Genomic DNA, 18,773 nt, shown 5'->3' on the forward strand with positions numbered 1-18,773 from the left:
TTATAGACAAACACATCTACACCTCGTGACAGTCACCAGATCATGTTGTTGTAAAAAGCTGGTAATATATGTCAGTGTGGTGGCGGGTGTGTGGTGCAGGGCAGATGTTGTTACCGTAGGGGCAGATGGCATTAACCCCTTGTATTCATGACGCCAGGCCGTGGTTTAGCCTATAACCAACCTAAGGTATACCGCTGGATCCTGGGCTAGGCACAGGGGCAATAAAGACTCCAACGCCAAGTTACGGACAACGATAGCTTTACTGAGGTTGGACAGTTGTTACGGTCTATACAGTTCAGCCAGGGCCCAAGGAGGTGACCAGTGGTGCAGAGACCTTAAGGGCTTGCTGGGACTTGTAGTAGGACTGGACAATTGAATGCAGACCATGCTGACTTGACAGATGACAGGGACTGAGTTGACTTGACTCATAAAGCTGTGACTTTAGCTTACTTGAATCGATGGTGGCTGCAGGACTGGACTTTGAGGCCTCCAACACTCTGGACACATACACTAGGCACAACTGCACTGGACCTCAGCTTAGAAGAGCAGAGCTCAAAGAGGGTGAAGCTAGCTCCTCCCAGGGCTTATATGGGGGAGACTAGCAGGGAACCCATAGGTCACTCTTGGGATCCCCTGGTCACTGGTACCTCCTGGGTAACAATCACATGACATATCACATGGTATAACTCTAAAAGCAACATTACATTTTATAACACTTTACATAGTGAAACATAATTACAATGGGGAAACAAGTGCAGGGGGCCTCTGGGACACTGAAGGAGGCTGCCTGACAGGACAGCAGGAGCACATGATAACACCTCCCGTACTGGGCCACCACATCAGAATATATTGAGGTAGAGATAAATTAGGAAAGGACACATATACAGTGGGTACACATGACACATGCTTAAGGTGTCAGTGTCATTGAAAAACATTTGACATATTGAACTAGGTAGCTCTAGAGAGAATGAATGGAGCATCAACAAGCATGTGCTACTCACCACTTCATTCACAACAATGACCCGAAGCCCTGTTCTGGATATCCTGGGGGTCCCAGTGGTGTAATCTGACACTTATTCCCTATCCTTTTGATCAGAAATAAGTAATTCTGAATAACCTTCCTGCTGATTTTTTTCACAAACTGTGTGCAAGTGTACCTAGAAGAATTGATGCTGTTTTGAAGGCAAAGGGTGGTCAACCCCAATATTATTTTGATTAAGATTTCTTTTTTGCTTATTCACATTGTGCTTTGTTTATAAACACACACATATTGTGGGAGATTAGCTCCATAGACCCAGGCAAAATAACTGTCATAGGCAGGGACATAGAAGTGATGCTTAACCTCTAGAGGACCCATGACATAAAAGTCCCTGGTGCTTAACACACCACCATTTATATTTGTGCTATCAGCAGCTGAAACTTCAGCAATAATGGTGGAAATTAACAGTTACCCTGATGCCAGTCATTAACACTTTATCTGTGTCTCCTGGTACAGACCTCGGACTGCTAGACTATGCCTTTGCCTGCTATTGAGCTATAAACACCACCAGCACCTGTGCTACTCAGCTCTGCTATTCCCTGCTCCAGCTCTGACACACCATCGGCCTGGTCAGCTTCTACTGGCCCTGCTGCTGTGCTACTCCACCCAGCCTCAGCCAGCCCCACCCACCTGCAAACACAGATCCTTTCCTTTAAGGATACTCTGGCCTGCTTTGGCCAGCTGCCTCTTCCCCGGGACCACTCTTGTGTAGTTACCTGGTATCTCCCTGCAGCTAAGACCAGCTTCTGCACCTGGAGCGGGGATAAAGGGTGAAGACCAGGGAGATACTTAGACTCTGCTCGCGAGTTTGGCCCAAAGCCAAACTGGTAAGTGGCACAGCGGGTCCACACCTGTTGGGGCGTTACACAGGCATCTGATCAGCCCAACTTTTTTCTGGAGGACAATGATCTCAAACTAATGCCCAGGGCCATTGTAATGGTGCTGGAGGTGGATCCATTAACCTGTGTGGTTGATGACATGAGCCGTATCAGGGAGCAGAGTTTAAGGTGCGGCTGGTCTTCACCAGAGCCCGCCGTGAGGCAGGATGGGCTTGCTGTGGCAGGCGATACCCAGGTCGCTACGCCCAAACGACTCGACGACACAAGTAGCTGTGCGGGGCGAAGTACAGTAGGATGAGGCAGAGATGAAGTCGGACTTAGCAGAAGGTCAAGGCAGACGGCAAAGGTGCATAGTCAAATAACGTAGCGTAAAGGTCAGAACACGGGCTAGGCAAACAGACAAAGAGTACGCTTAATCTCAGGCTAATGGCACTGAAGATCCAGCAGGGAAGAGTGGGAGGTGCAGAGACTTATAAAATAGTGTCAGGTGTTGCACATAATTATGGGCGTACTGGCCCTTTAAATTTCAGAGCTCCGGCGCGCGTTCACCCTAGGTGATGGGGCCACGTGTGACGGAGTTGAGAGTTAGTGGAGGTGGCAGCAGAGGACCGTGGTAAGTGACGGGCTGGGATTTGCATGCGGGTGTGTCCCCGGGATGCGAAACCCAGCCTCACCGGCAGCAGGAGAGAGGGAGACAATGTGCTAACAGCCAGCACATGCTGCCGGAGCGCAAGGTGTTACAGCCATAAAGAAATATCTTTAACAAACAGAATATATTCAGCAAAAGACTTGTATAGCCTCTGGTAAGCTCTGATATCAACATCTTGATAGCTGTCTAGGATAACTTGCAGAGATCTGTGACAAGCTCTTTAATATGTTTGGAGCCTATCAACAACCTTATAGAACTGCGTATACTTGTACCTTAGGTAGCAGATGGAGCCTTCAAGGCAAAGGTGATTGATGTGGATTACTGTTTTTACTGCTCCATGTATTTTAGTATTGTCTTTTACAGTTAAAGATGTATAGGTTTTGTGTTGAACATGTAAAGTTCTGCACACTTATTGTCTGGAAAGTTTTATATCATAAAGAATGTGTTTGCATTTTGCTTTGGATGACAGTAAGTGTGTAACTAAGTTACAGTCAATAACATTATTAAATAAGGTGGTCATGACTATAAGTCATAGCAGCCATTTAAAATAAACCTATTATTCACACAGACGTGCCACTGAAATATTGAAATCTGCATATCTACAGTATGCTGCCATCCCATCTCTACTATGAGGGAATAAAATCTCTATAACTTAGACGTACAGTGCCCCTCCAAGTGATCCGGTCTGTGTTTGATAACATTTTAATTGAAATAATATTGAACAGTCTTTTTACTGTTTGTCTTAAATATGGTTACTGTATATGACACATTTTATACATGATCAAATGTACTTAACTACATAGCTAAAAAAGATATAGGGAGGTCAGCATACCAATACTAATACTTGATGTTACAGTTCTGATCACCAAAAAGAAGATGGCTCCAAGATCTGTTACCTATGGCCACCATAATAATCACCACCAAAAATAGGCCACAAGAAAACAATAAGTATAATACACATTATTAATTCAACTTTATTAAACATATATTAAAAATACACACAATGTTTAAAATAATCATCAGAATGGAAAAAATTAGGGGCATATTCGAGAACAGTATACATATGTATTAGGGGACCCAGATGTAATAATTTGGAGAACATGTATATCACAATGCACATCACAAAAGAAAGCTGCATAAAGCAAGCAAACAAGGAATGAAAAGCACTGTGAACCAAACAGAAATAAATGCAGGACTAAACAGTAACAAACTGTTTTCGCCCTTCGCTTCGTCAGGGGGTGTGTATTTAAACACATATGGGCAGGGTATATATATATATATATATATATATATACACACAAAGGCAACCAATCACAAATTTCAGGCATTTGATGGACGTCCCACTCATCCTATCCCATACAAACTCAACCACTGCAATGTCCACTTAGATGGAAACAGATGGAATCCTAATTAAATTGATATGTCATCAGGGTGCGTACACTAGATGCGCATGTTGCGTCATCAGGTACTACCTGATATCCGGAACGCCGTATATGCTCTGGCATGGCGAGATGTGTGACGTCTAGTCACAAGATCACAGTACGTCATGCTGGTCCGTCCCATCGGGACGGACCTTGAGAGGCAGGAGATCGCAAGATAGACTGGGCATAACAGGAGGGATGGTATGCACATGTCAATAGCGGCTGGTCATGTGATCACACCTGATCACATGAGCAGGCGCTCATCAGGAGTGGCCGATCATGCGACCACATATGATCACATGAGTGGGCGCACGTCAGGACTCCACTTGTAAGTGGAATAAGATCAGAGCGTGCAATATGAACCCATTAATTATCGGAAAGAAAGAGGAGGCATGCATAAAACAGTGGAAAGAAAACCAGGTAAGTATACGCACCAAAAAATAATAATAATTAATATACCTAAAGTGAAAAATTTTGAAAAAGTGAAAACAATGTGAAAGTGACACCCACCCATCACCACCAATAAAAAAGATACCACCACCATGCAGACATGTGATCTGTAAAAAAAGATATTAATTATTAAGTAAATAAAGCAAAATACAATATGTATACTTATAGCAATTGTGAAAAACTGTATGGTTGTGTAAGGGATACAAAAAAAATTATATTTGTGAATAAAAATATCTTGCTTTAACTTCCACTGTTGCTGATGACTGCCATTTCTTAATTACATTCCGAACAGAGGATATTGACATCTGAAAACATTTTGCCATCTTCTTATAGCCTTCTCCAGCTTTGCGAGCGTCAACTATTTTCAGTTTTAGATTTCTAGACAACTGCTTAGAAGAACCCATGGTGCTGATTGTTGGGGCAAGGTCAGATGAGTCTGGGCATTTAAAACCTTTGAGATTGACATCACCTGGTCTTCCCAGATGATGATTGAGAACACTCCATGACACTGGCAGGTCTCAGCTTTGCAAAGGGGGCAGTGCATGCTATAAATTCTGCAGGGTGCCCAAACTTTGGCAGACGCCATTTTTTTTGTTTTCTGTTATTTTGAAAGTGTAAATGATGGAAATAAAATCTAACTTTTGTTGACATATTATAAGAAAGTCTAATCTGTAATTTGATGCCTTTTGGAGATTTTTCCATCTTTCCTTGGCTTCTTTATGCACATTAATACAATTTTTTACCTGGGGTGCCCAAACTTTTGATCCCCACTGTATATGTGTAAATGAATAAAAAGGTGACTTGTTAAAGTTACATATTAGTGAATAAAATATGCCAGTGTATGAATGTGCATGTAGCACTTGGCAAATGACAACAGTGCTACAAAACGTGTGTGGTACCATATAGAAAAATAACAACTAGTGCATAGTGGAAAAGGGGGAGGGGGGGATTTATAATTGGACTAAATGTATATATATCCCCTTAAAGGGGTTCTCCGGTGGTCAACTTGTTTTTCCGTTTTTGACTTACCCTATTTGTTTTGTTTCATTTCTATTCTTGTTGTTTAGGCTACTCTATTTCCGTTCTTTGTTGTCTTTTTATCCCCCCCTTTGTTTTCCTATCTTTGCTTCTATTTCCTGTTTCTTGCTGTGCTGAAAACTACAAATCCCAGCATGCCACATGCCTTGCTGGTTTGGGGCAGCTCCTTTTATTTTTGTTTGTTTGTTCCGCCCTGTACCCACCCTACTATTTTCCCGGGTCCAGCCCCCTTATGCACAGCACACTAATGTAATCAGCCCTGGTTGGGATACACTGTCATACACACAGAAAAAAGACTACAACTCCCAGCATGTGTCATTCAGGAGTCTTCAGTCTGTGGTACAACACCAGCATGCTGCCTCCAGTGCACGTAGCGTGGGTTGTCAGCACCCGGGGCAAGGCAAATAATTTGTGCCGCCTAACCCGTGGATTTTAGCACTCGAGTCTCTTCCACTAGATTAGTTAAAGAAACCCTTACCCCCTAAGCACATGTATTGTTTACCTCTGAATTACTATACCTCTGAAATGCAAAACACTCTGTGCCCCTCACTTATAGTAATAATGCCCCATCCTGTGCCCCCACATATGATAATTATAATCCATCCTGTTCCCCCCACATAATAATAATAATGTCCTTTGTCCTGTGCCCCTCACATATAATGCCCCCTGCCCAGCCCCCTCAGGGGGCATTATATGTGGAGGCACAGGACAGCCCCCCTGTCATATGCCCATATAATGCACATATAATGCCCCCCTGACATATGTCCCTGACTTATAATGCCCCCTGTCCTTTGCCCCTCACATATAATGCCCCTCTGACATGTGCCCCTCACATATAATGCCCCCTGAGGGGGAAGGACAGGGGGCATTATATGTGAGGGGCACAGGACATTGGGTATTATATATGAGGGGCACATGACAGGGGGGCATTATATGTGAGGGGCACAGGACATGGGGCATTATAAGAGGGGCATTATATGTGAGGGGCACATATCAGGGGGCATTAAATGTGGGGGCACATGACGGGGGCATTATGTGTGGGGGCACATGACAGGGGGGCATTATATGTGAGGGGCACATGACAGGGGGGCATTATATGTGAGGGGCACAGGACAGCAGGTATTATAAGTGATGGGCACATGACTTTGGGTATTATAAGTAAGCGGCAAATGTCAGGAGGACATTATATGTGAGGGGCACATGACAGGGGGGCATTATATGTGAGGGGCACAGGACAGCGGGTATTATAAGTGATGGGCACATGACTTTGGGTATTATAAGTAAGCGGCAAATGTCAGGGGGACATTATATGTGCATTATATGGGCACATGACAGGGGGCCCCTGCCATGTGCCCCCACATATATTGCCCCCTGATATGTGCCCCTCACATATAATGCCCCCCTGTCATGTGCCCCCACATATAATGCCCCCATGACATGTGACCCTGACTTATAATGTCCCCTGTCCTGTGCCCCTCACATATAATGCCCCATGTCTTGTGCCCCTCACATATAATGCCCCTCTGACATGTGCCCCTCACATATAATGCCCCCTGAGGGGGCAGGACAGGGGGCATTACATGTGAATGGCACATGTCAGGGGGGGGCATTATATGTGAGAGGCACAGGACATGGGGTATTATATATGAGGGGCACATGACAAGGGGGGTCCTGTCATGTGCCCCCACATATAATGCCCCCCTGACATGTGCCCCTTACTAATCATTTGCCCCTCTCACTTATAATTTGCTCCCCCCTCCCCTTTCTCACGCCTGTCACCTTTCTCCAACGCGGCGGCTGCTCCATTCCTGCAGTCAGTGAGAGCCGCGGGGACGTGATCTCCGGGCGCCGGTGCGATGATGTGATGTCATTGCGCCGACCTGCCGTGATTGGCTCTCACTGACTGCAGGAATGGAGCAGCCGCGGCGTGTGATAGCAAGGTGACGGGCGTGAGAAAGGGGTGGTGGAGCAGGACAGCCGACAGCTCCCGCTCCACCATGCGATAGTTCAGGAAGAGGGGCAACAATCTCGGGGGGGGGGGGGGGGGGGGGGGGCAGTTGCACAGTGGGCGGCGACCCGGCGGCTCTGATCGGATTCGCACAGCCAGCACTGCAGAGAGAGTGAGCGAGCCAGGCAGGGGCAAGAGAGCTGCGAGTGCGAGCGCGTCCCCCCCCAGGTGTTGCGCCCGGTGTGGCCGGCCCCCCCTGCACCCCCCTCTGTAGTCTCCTGGGGGTTGTAGTTTACCACACCACTGTAGGGCATACACCAGTGTTTCCCAACCAGGGTGCTTCCAGGTGTTGCAAAACTACAACACCCAGCATGCCCTGACAGCCTTTGGGCATGCTAGGAGTTGTAGTTTTGCAACAGCTGGAGGCACACTGGTTGGGAAACACTGGTGTAACATGATGTGTATGCTGAATAGGCTAGAAAAGTATTTCCCAACCAATGTGCCTCCAGCTGTTGCAATTCTACAACTCCCAGCATGCCGAAAGTCTGTCAGGAAAATGCAAAAACAAACGGACATTACAGCGTACACATAAAAAAATACCAAAGTCCAAAATTGTGCATTTTTGGTCACTTCATATACCATAAATTTTTTTATAAAAAGCGATCAAAAAGTCCCATAAAAAAGTGGTACCGATAAAAACTACAGACCACAGCGCAAAAAATGAGCCCTCATATAGCCCCCTTTGCGGAAAAAAAAATAAGTTATAGGGGTCAGAAGATGACAATTTTAAACATACTAATATTGGTGCATGTAGTTATAAGTTTTTTAAAGTAGTAAAATAAATTAAAACCTACATAAATTGGGTATCCTTGTAACTGTATGGACCTAAAGAATAAAGATACTTTTTTTTATTGAAAAGTGCACTGCGCAGAAACAGAAGTCCTAAAAAGTAGCAAAATGGCTTTTTAAAAAAATGTATTTCACCCCACAAATACCTTTTTTTGTTTCGCCACAGATTGTCATAAAAAGGTAGGTGAAAATTGAACGCGTTATAATTTTTAGCAGGGGAGGAGGAAAAAACTAAAGTGCAAAAATGGAAATTGGAAAGAGTCTTTAATTGGAAAGAGTCTTTAAGGTGTTAATTTGACCAAGCAGGAAGACTATTGTGGAAATGCTCTGGTTTTGTATTTACTTTTAGATAACTTTGTGTCTTTCTTTACATTATTTGTCAATTTTGAACTGACAACAACTGTACATAGAGGAGAATGATGCTTCTACAAACTTTTCTTTTTACTTTAAAGTATAAATAATATACAAAACAAAAACTAAAAAAATGTAAAATAGAAGTCCTTTTAAGAAGATAACATCAGAGGAATATCAGGCACATGGATCAAAGTGGTTGTTTGAAAGTATTTTGGTATTTTTCAAGGATTAGAATAAATAAGAAGTAACAGAAGTATTCTATAAACCTCTTTAGTGAATAAATTCTCTTTTATTGAATGTTTTTTAAGCCTGTGAAAGATTACAACCTTAGAAAGTTCTAATGATATAAAGTATAAATAGTACTCAGCTAGATAGTCCATAACAACTGTAAAAAGATCTAGTTAGTTAATAATCACATACAATATGTATATCACATGTCAAAAGCACATAGGCCATCGCGGCATTCTAATCAGCTGAGAGGATGGCGGGAGGTCTCTTATATGGCAGGCTGGTGCAATGGAGCACCGATAATACTGATCAATGCTGTTCTAGGGAGCAACATTGATCAGTGTATGCAGTGTAAAGATCACATGTTATTTTCCCCTATGGGGACTAAAAAAATTGTAAATTTTTTTTATTAAGTTATAAATATGCATTAACCCCTTCCCCAATAAAAGTTTGAATCACTCTCCTTTTCCCATTTTTCAAATAAAATAATGCAAAACAAACCCTTAATGTGGTATGCGTAAATGTCTGAACTGTTAAAATATAATGTTAATTAAACCGCATGGTCAACGTTGCAAGCATGTATTTTTGGTCACTTTACAGTCATGGACGTAAATGTTGGCACCCCTGAAATTTTTCAAGAAAATTGAGTATTTCTCACAGAAAAGGATTGCAGTAACACATGTTTTGCTATACACATGTTTATTCCCTTTGTGTGTATTGGAACTAAACCAAAAAAGGGAGGAGAAAACTACAAAAATGAGCTGTACAAAATTATTGACACCCTGAATGTAATATTTGGTTGCACACCATTTGGAAAAAATAACTGAAATTAGTCGCTTCCTATAACCATCAATAAGCTTCTTACACCTCTCAGCCGGAATGTTGGACCACTCTTCCTTTGCAAACTGCTCCAGGTCTCTCTTATCGGAAGGGCCTTTTCCCAACAGCAATTTTAAGATCTCTCCACAGGTTTTCAATGGGATTTAGATCTTGACTCATTGCTAGTGTTGAGCGGCACAGGCCATATTCGAATTCGCGAATATTCGCGAATATATGGACAAATATTCGTCATATATTCGCGAATATTCGCATATTCGTAATATTCTCATTTTATTTTCGCATGTGCGAAAATTCGCGTATGCGAAAATTAACATATGCAAAAATTAGCATGTTCAAAAATTAACATAAGCGAAAATGCGCATATGCAAAAATTTGCATATGCAAATTTTCGCATATGCGCAAATTCGCACGCCAGTCTCACACAGTAGTATTAGAGCCTTCTTTACACCACACAAGCTGGAAGCAGAGAGAGGTGATCACTGTGATGTGTACTGTGAAAAAAAAACCCACAATATTCGTAATTACAAATATATAGTGCTATATTCGCGAATATGCGAGATTCGCGAATAAAATTTGCATTGCGAATATTCGCGAGCAACACTAATTGCTACCACTTCAGAACTCTCCAGCGCTTTGTTGTCATCCATTTCTGGGTGCTTTTTGACATATGTTTGGAGTCATTGTCCTGCTGGAAGAACCAAGATCTCGGACGCAAACCCAGCTTTCTGACACTGGGCTGTACAGTCCGACCCAAAATCCGTCGGTAATCCTCAGATTTCATGATGCCTTGCACACATTCAAGGCACCCAGTGCCAGAGGCAGCAAAACAACCCCAAAACATAATTGAACCTCCAACATATTTCACTGTATTTTTCTTTGTAGGCCTCATTCCATTTTCGGTAAACAGTAGAATGATGTGCTTTACCAAAAAGCTCTATCTTGGTCTCATCTGTCCACAAGACGTTTTCCCAGAAGGATTTTGGTTTACTCAAGTTAATTTTGGCAAAATGTAGTCTTGTTTTTTATGTCTCTGTGTCAGCATTGGGGTCCCCCTGGGTCTTCTGCCATAACATTTCATTTCATTTAAATATCGACTGATTCGCACTGACACTGATGCTCCCTGAGCCTGCAGGACAGCTTGAATATCTTTGGAACTTGTTTGGGGCTGCTTATCCACCATCAGGACTATCCTGCGTTGACTCCTTTCATAAATTTTCTGTCCACACACAGGGAGATTAGCTACAGTGCCATGGGTTGCAAACTTCTTCATAATGTTGCACACTGTGGACAAAGGCAAATCTAGATATCTGGAGATTGGCTAGTAACCTTGAGATTGTTGATATTTTTCCACAATTTTGTTTCTCAAGTCCTCAGACAGTTCTCTTCTCCTCTTTCTGTTGCCCATGCTTAGTGTGGCACACACAGACACACAATGCAAAGACTAAGTGAACTTCTCTCTTTTTATCTGCTTTCAGGTGTGATTTTTATATTGCCCACACCTGTTACTTGCCCCAGGTGAGAAACATCACATGCTTAAAACAATCTTATTTCTCCGCAATTTTGAAAAGGTGCCAATAATTTTGTCCAGCTCATCTTTGGAGTTTGGTTTCACATTATGTCCAATTTGCTTTTTTCTTCCTTTTTTTTGGTTTTGTCCGAATCCTTTTCTGTGAGAAATACTTCATTTTCTTGAAAAATTTCAGGGGTGCCAACATTTACATCCATGACTGTATATACTAGAAAAATAAATTAACAAAACGCAATCAAAATGTGTCATCAAAACAAAAATTCATCTTGATAACAACTAAAGATTGCGGTGCATAAAATGAGCCCTCACACATCCCCGTATACAGAAAAATTAAAAAGTCATAGGGGTCAGAAAAGGACAATTTCATGCATTCTAATATTCATACAAAAAGATAGAATTTTTTTAAAAGTAGTAAAATAAAACAAAACCTATATAAATTGAGTATTATTTTAATTGTATAGACCTACAGAATAAGATAATGTATCATTGTTACTAAAATGTGCACTGGGCAGAAATGGAAGCCCCCAAAAGTTGCAAAATTATTATTATTTTTTTTCAATTTTGCCCTACAAATAACTTTTTTTTTTTGTTTCACTGTATTTTTTTTTTAGGTAAAATGAGTGGTATCATTACAAAATACAGTTGGTACAAAAAAAGGGTTAAACACAGGGTAAAAACATGTATACGAAAGATTAGAGAGGCAAATATACATAGGCATTGTAATGTGAAAATACTACTTTAAAAACAAAATACAGTTTGCTAAATTTAACAGGAAGTTACGCTAGGGACAGAAGAGATCTGAAATTCCTAGCAAATTGTTAGACATAATTTTGTAAGTATGAAAGCAAATCACATGACCCGTGCTCGCTGTTTGTTACCATTTGTATCCATATCCCTGTGGCAAACAACCATTAATAACAATATGTTAGGATATAATTTGCAATCATTCATCTTATCCATTTTAAGTGATAAATATAATGATGAAATGCCTTTCACATGTACAAAGTGGAGTTATGAGTCTGCTGAACAATAATGAATGAAGAAGCAAGCATTCGAGAGATTGCTCGAAATGTTATTACCAATCTTCTCTCCGAGTTCACCGTGTAAAAAGTTGTTAGTGGTTACTATGGGAAATCCTGATTGACTCTAACCCTTAGCTAATGTTAACAGAATAATCCTGAAGTGCATTACAATTGTTTAGATCCTATAAAGCTTTGACGCACTCAGGAGCACTTTGCCCCATAATCCAGGTTATTGTGGCCGATATATACCAGAGAAAAGTGTTTTTCTTTTAAATTACCCCATTAACAGAGCTAGTGTATTTGACAAACAGATATGGAGTACTCTATATAGCTGTGTGGGAAGATATAATGGATCTTTGTAAATGCCCCTGTATTCTTCAGAGCTCAAGTGCATGACTATATTATCTCACCTATAATATTCTAAAATCCAACAGGAAATTTATATTGTGAAAATAATTAAAGGGGTTATCCACCATAAGGTGACTTTCCTGCCAGACAGTAATGGATGTTCTTAGGAAGGATCCATGTTTGTCCTTGGGCTGAATGGCTATGTTGTGAGATTACCATAAAGCTGCTGCTTTATTTTTGGGAAATTTGTTAAAAGAAAAGACTGTGTTTACGCCAGTCAAGGAGATACAAAGTTGTAACAAAACTGCACAAAACAAATATGAACCATAGTATAAACTAAATACACCATATTGGTAGCTTTTACATGCATTTCTTAATCTCTTCATCACCTATTTAAGTCAGTAGACACAAAATGAATAAGACATGATACATATTCATTGCAACGAGCCTTTGAAATAATAATTTTCTAAATAAAAACTATGACAATCTTATTAATTTACGTGTATTGTCTGGCTGGAGGATACACAACAACATGGGCTGATCTTGACTTTCCAAGCCTTGATCATTTGGTGATGAAGCCACTAGAGAATGATGGAACCAGTGATCTTACTGAAAATATGTACTACTGCCATATACTGTACTGTCATTCCTGATACTGCAGTCCTTTGTTGGAAATAAGAAGGTATTTTATTGTAATTTTGCATTAACACTCTCATGTGTATTATTTATTAAAGTTATGTATTTTGTAGGGGGAGAACAAGTCAATTTGAGGTAATTTGTAGGTATGTGTGATAGGAGGGACACAACATGAAATGTTGATTCTGCATGAGGGATCCGCCTAGATACAGCTCCGTACAGAAATCCTATTTTATCAAAATAGAAAAATTGGGGTATGTGCAGCTCACAATATAAATTAGTCAAGGCTATATGGAATGTACTTACACCAAAAAAAGTACAAATATCATCATCCAGACCCGTCATTAACATCCTCATCATCATCACCGCCTGTCATCATCCAGACCCTCATCATCATCACCTGTCATCATCCCCTTGTCATCATCCCACACATCCCCCTTCATCATCCCCTTGTCATCATCCCCACCCCCTTCATCATCCCCTTGTCATCATCCCCACCCCCTTCATCATCCCCTTGTAATCATCCCACACCCCCCCCCTTCATCATCCCCTTGTAATCATCCAACACCCCCCCCCTTCATCATCCCCTTGTCATCATCCCCACCCCCTTCATCATCCCACCCCCCCTTCATCATCCTCTTGTCATCATCCCACCCCCCCCCCTTCATCATCCTCTTGTCATCATCCGCCCTCAGTGGTCTTCAACCTGCGGACCTCCAGAGGTTTCAAAACTACAACTCCCAGCAAGCCCGGGCAGCCATCGGCTGTCCGGGCTTGCTGGGAGTTGTAGTTTTGAAACCTCCGGAGGTCCGCAGGTTGAAGACCACTGCGGCCTTCGACATCATCCAGCCCCCTCTCACCCCCTTTTAGTTCTGTACAGTACTCACCTGCAGCACCGGACCAGCACGAAAAATCGTGCTGAAAAACTCGGCTTATACTCGAGTATATACGGTATAAAATAATTTGTAGAAAGAAAAAGGTACCAAAAATCCTCTAGACTAATACCATAAATGGTACATGATGGTGGAATTTCAGAAAAATAGAGTCGGACTGTGCTTCACTATAAATGATGAAAAAGGATTTCTTATAAAATAAATAAGACATTAATATAAATCATAAATCCAAAATATGAATTAATACCTCCTTACACAGGGCCCTTGTGGGGAGGTAATACAAGATAATATACAACAATAAAATTAATAAAATCCGCTTGTATAGTAAAATCTTCCGCTAATCCAGCATAGTTCACTTTTTGTAAAGTGCACTCCGTAATCATATATGTTGTAGAGTTTCAAGATTGTTAGAAACAACTCCTGTAATTGTATAGTTACCAACTCCCATAGATAGAAGGAAGTCCTTGATGTATTAGTATGGCTGGACGTCCGAGAGGCAGATGGAGAATGATGTGGAGGCTGTGTCCAGCCTCACAGTACTGACACAGTACTCACTGGTCAACCAGGCCACACGCTCAGGCTTCACACCTGGCGCAACAACAACACTCTTGTGGAAAAACCTATCCATTTTATATTACCTAGGGACACAAAAGGGTCACAGGGCCACTTATCTACAAGTCACTACCACCTACAGAGTTTCCTATGAAAGCTCCTCCTGACTCAAAGCAACATAACACACATGGCCAAAATTCTCTACTGCCATGTTGCCAACTGCACAGAATCTGCAGCAATGTACAAATGTAACATAATTGCAATTTTTACAGTTCACAAAAAAATAAGCACAATATAACAAAACTTACAGTTTGCTACTGTTCAGTGCAACTCAAATGGCATAGCCTGAAATGGGGTTACGAGCAGTTCACCACACTCCACATGTACATCCTTCTTACAGATGGATGGAGAAGAAAAGGCAAGACAATGTCTACAATAAGAGGAGATGTCACTTGTGGGTCACTGGATTTTATAGAAGTTCTTTCACCTCCTCTGACATGGCTGTAATAATAAGTACTTGTATTGTACAGGAAATCTCTGTCATCATTATGATGTATAGAGTATATATATATATATATATATATATATATATATATATATATATATATGTGTATATATATATATATATATATATATATATATATATGTGGCATATATGTATAGCACAAATGCATTAAGAAGTGGTATTCACAGGGGGATAGGGAGATGGAAAGAGAACATAGTATCATAGTATGTAATAAAACTAAATTTCCCCCCCCCCCCCACAAAGCTCTAGTCACACCTGTGTCCTGGTTTCTAAGTGTCTGAATATATCAAAACTATGTTAAACAAATTAAGTAATAATAATGATTGGAGATAGTAGGTTTTTATATGGGGGGGGGGGGGGGGGGGTAAAAGTGGTAGGTGGGCACTAAACTTAATCTTTGCTCCACATAAAAAAAAGCCTAAACATGCGTCTGACATAAGTGAGGTACTTTAACCCATTTACACAATATCAGGTACATGTACGTGGTGATTAGGAACGACCTCCCGCAAAACCAGGTACATGATGGAAATAAACTGTCACAGCGCCGCCGGGAGCTGTGACAGTTTATTGGCCTCGGCTGTGCTGCACAGCCGAGCCTCCCTGAAGCCAGCCTGGGACCAATCCTAGTGCTGCTATTGGTCCGTCAGTCGAGACCAATAGCAGGGATCTAGTGGGGCTCTCCTCCTTCCCCCTCTCCTCCGTCGATTCACACAATGAAGTGATCGGTCGTGAAGGGGGCCCCGTCGGAGGAGGCCACCCGCGGCACTCAGGTTCGGAGTGGGTTAACTCTGTAGAGCTGAAGTCACTGTGACCGCTCTGTCTATTAGGGTAACAGAGGGAGGGAGCTCCATCTGTCACTGATCGGCCCTCTGCAAAGTGAAGGCAGGCCAGACAGTGGCTTCCATTGTCATGGCAACAGGAGATCAGTCTAAGGTACTGATCTATCCTATGCCTGTCAGTACTGGCAGACATAGGCATAATTCAATGGAGAACAGATGTGTACTCCATTGAATTATGTTTATAATAGTAAAAAAAAAAAGTAAAATGTGAAAAAAAGTGAAAAAAATAAATAAAAAGGTGAAAAAAATTACAATAAATTTGAAAAATAAAACAAAAAATTTGACAAAAATATGAAAAATTATAAAATAAATTATATATGTATATAATCCACCCTAAGACACATCCAAAAATAGTCCCCCCAAAAATATCAACATGTCCCGCAAAACAAAGAGTCCTCACACAATTGCGTGAGTGAAAAAACAACAAAGTTATGGCTCACAGAATACGGCGACTTACAAACATAATTTTTTTTACAAAAATAGTTTTTATGTTATAAATGAACTAAAATATAAAAATAGTATATAAATTTGGTATCGCCATAACCGTATCAACCTGCAGAGTAAAGTTAACATGTCATTTATACTGCATGACGAACAACCTAAAAAAATGTATAAAAAATAAACACAGAATAGATTTTTTTATGTATACCACCACAATCAGAGTGTCACATGTACCCCAGAATGGTGTCAACTTGTCTCCCAAAAATATTTTGCACCCTAAGGCCTCTGCAACTTTATATGATGCCAACAAAATATCCTAAACTAAATGGAGGCCCCAAAATCCACACAGCACACCTTCATGTCTGAGGCCTGCATGAGAGACACGTAGCGCACAAAAGCCACATATGGGATATTTCTAAGTACCTCAGAATTCAGGGAATAAATCTGGAGTTTTATTTATTTGTCAACACCTACTGTGTTACAGGAACAAAATGGATTAAAATAAAAAATCAGCAACAAAAATACATTTTTAAGTTCCGCCTCCACTTTGCTTTCATTTCTGTGAAACGCCTAAAGGGTTAATAAACTTCTTTAATGTTATTCTGACTACTTTATAAAATGGGGTGATTTATGGGGATATCTAACATACAGCCCCCTAAATTCCACTTCAGAACTAAACTGGTCCCTGAAAAATCAGATTTTCAAATTTTCTTAAAAATCTGGAAAATTGCTACTAAACTTATAAACCTTCTAACATCCTAAAAAAGTAAAAGAATGTTTATCAACTGATGAGAACATAAAGCAGACATATTGAAGATGTGAATTAATCATTAACCCCTTAAGGACTCATGACGTACCGGTACGTCATGAGTCTGCTCCCCATCTATAACGCGGGGCCACGGCGTGGCCCCGCATTATAGCGGGTCGGGCCTGGCCTCTAACAACTGCCGGGACCCGTGGCTAATAGCGCGTGGCACTGATCGCAGTGCGGCGTGCTATTAACCCTTTAGACGCGGCGTTCAAAGTTGAACGCCGCGTCTAAAGTGAAAGTGAAACCATGCCGGTTAGCTCAGGGAGCTGTTCGGGATCGCCGAGGCGAAATCACGGCATCCCGAACAGCTGCTGGACACGAGGAGGGTCTCCTACCTTGCTTTCTGGTGTCCAATCACCGAATGACTGCTCAGTGCCTGAGATTCAGGCATGAGCAGTCAAGCGGCAGAATCATCGATCACTGGTTTCCTATGAGAAACCAGTGATCAATGTAAAAGATCAGTGTGTGCAGTGTTATAGGTCCCTATGGGAGCTATAACACTGCAAAAAATGTGAGAAAAAAAAGTGAATAAAGATCATTTAACCCATCCCCTAATGAAAGTTTGAATCACCCCCCTTTTCCCATAACCCATAAAAAAAAAAACTGTGTAAATAAAAATAAACACATGTGGTATTGCTGCGTGCGTAAATCTCCGAATTATAAAAATGTATCATTAATTAAACCACACGGTAAATGGCGTACGCGCAAAAAATTCCAAAGTCCAAAATAGTGCATTTTTGGTCACTTTTTATATCATGCAAAAAAAAAATAAAAAGCAATCAATAAGTCCTATCAATGCAAAAATGGTACCGCTAAAAACTTCAGATCACGGTGCAAAAAGTGAGCCCTCATACTGCCCCATACCCAGAAAAATAAAAAAGTTATAGGGGTCAGAAGTGGACAATTTTAAACGTATACATTTTCCTGCATGTAGTTATGATTTTTTCCAGAAGTACGACAAAATCAAACCTATATAAGTAGGGTATAATTTTAATCGTATGGACCTACAGAAGAAAGATAAGGTGTCATTTTTACCGAAAAATGTACTGTGTAGAAACGGAAGCCCCCAAAATTACAGAATGGCGTTTTTTTTTCCAATTTTGTCTCACAATGATTTTTTTTTCTGTTTCGTCGTAGATTTTTGGGTAAATTGAATGATGTCATTACAAAGTAGAATTGGTGGCGCAAAAAACAAGCCATCATATGGATTTTTAGGTGCAAAATTGAAAAAGTTATGATTTTTTAAAGGTAATGAGGAAAAAATGAAAATGCAAAAACGGAAAAACCCCGAGTCCTTAAGGGGTTAATTTGGTGCGGCATGACTATTTATCATACGAGCAGAAAATGCAAAATCTAGAAAAATGCACATTTTTCATTTTTTTCAGTAAAGTTTAGAGTTTTTTTTTTAACAAAATACTAAATATATCAATCAAAATTTACCAATAAGGAAAAGTACAATATGTAATTAAAAAACTATCTCAACGTCGCTTTCATAAGTAAAAGCGTTCCAAAGTTATAAGCA

At 40.9% G+C, this 18,773-nt stretch overlaps 1 long non-coding RNA gene across 1 annotated transcript; it reads right to left on the reverse strand.

Moving 5' to 3' along the window:
- Window positions 1-4,465: 4,465 nt before the first annotated feature.
- Window positions 4,466-15,064, reverse strand: LOC130360662 (uncharacterized). Its single transcript, XR_008890749.1, has 3 exons — window positions 14,943-15,064; window positions 13,054-13,216; window positions 4,466-4,505 (listed from the first exon to the last, which is right to left on the reverse strand). It is a non-coding gene; the product is annotated as an uncharacterized LOC130360662 (long non-coding RNA).
- Window positions 15,065-18,773: the final 3,709 nt, after the last annotated feature.

This window comes from Hyla sarda, chromosome 3 (assembly GCF_029499605.1).
Source record: "Hyla sarda isolate aHylSar1 chromosome 3, aHylSar1.hap1, whole genome shotgun sequence".
Taxonomy (NCBI): domain Eukaryota; kingdom Metazoa; phylum Chordata; class Amphibia; order Anura; family Hylidae; genus Hyla; species Hyla sarda.